This window comes from Sapajus apella, unplaced genomic scaffold (assembly GCF_009761245.1).
Source record: "Sapajus apella isolate SASKATOON/1434 unplaced genomic scaffold, GSC_monkey_1.0 scaffold36, whole genome shotgun sequence".
Lineage (NCBI taxonomy): Eukaryota > Metazoa > Chordata > Mammalia > Primates > Cebidae > Sapajus > Sapajus apella.
The window spans coordinates 34637340-34638342 of record NW_022436976.1 but is presented as its reverse complement, the minus strand read 5'-3'; the positions used below and the strand labels follow the sequence as shown (position 1 = coordinate 34638342).

The following is a 1003-nucleotide window of genomic DNA, read 5'->3' as shown; positions in this document are numbered from 1 at the left end:
TAGTCAGGAATGGTGGCATGCATGTGTAATCCCAGCTTGTGGGGCTGAGGCAGGAGAATTGCCACCTGAGAGACAGAGGTTGTAGTGAGCTAAGATTGCACCATTGCACTCTAGCCTGGGCAACAGAGCAAGGCTCTGTCTCAAAAAAATTTTTTTTTAAATTGAGTTTGGGTGCAAGGCAGCTACTGACAGCAGAGTGCAGCAGCTGAAGGCTGGTGAGTCAGAGCCATGATGTACCAGACTGAGGGCCTCACACTGACGCTGGACCTGGAGGAGATGAAACAGAAGACGTACAAGGATGTGATCTCTTCCATACAGAACTTCCTCATCTATGTGGCCCTACTGAGAGTCATATCTTTTATCTTAAAGAAACTGGACAAAGGCTGGGCGTGGTGGCTCACACCTGTAATCCAAGCACTTTGGAAGCCAAGGCGGGTGGATCACCTGAGGTTGAGAGTTCAAGACTAGTCTGACCAACATGGTGAAACCTCGTCTTTATAAAAAAAAAAAAAAAAAAAAAGAAAGAAAGAAAGAAACTGGACAGAATACAAAGATTGGGCATCCCGTGTGAATGCATTATCATGAAGTTTTTACTCCTCTCTGCAAGTGAAAAGGCTGAGAAAGATATAAGAGACTCTTTGAATGGACATAAAAATTCTGCTTCTTAAGAGCAAGTTTGGCTCTGGTAACTGACCTCCATAGCTAAAATACAAAACTATTAGGAAATATAAAAAATAAAAGAATTAGCTGGGTATGGTGGCACATACCTGTGGTCCCAGCTACTTGGGAGACTGAAGTGGAAGGATCACTTGGCCCAAGAGATCAAGACTGCAGTAAGCTGTGATTGCACAACTACACTCCAGCCTGAATCACAGAGCAAGACCCTGTCTCAAAAAACACATACAGGCCGGGCGAGGTGGCTCACATATATCATCCCAGCACTTTGGGAGGCCAAAGGAAGCAGGCACATCACTTGAGGTCAGGAGTTCAAGACCAGCCTGGC

At 45.4% G+C, this 1003-nt stretch overlaps 1 pseudogene; it reads left to right on the top strand.

The window, feature by feature from the left end:
• Positions 1-231: 231 nt before the first annotated feature.
• On the top strand, positions 232-668 carry LOC116563687 (annotated as a pseudogene).
• The last annotated feature ends 335 nt before the right edge of the window (positions 669-1003 follow it).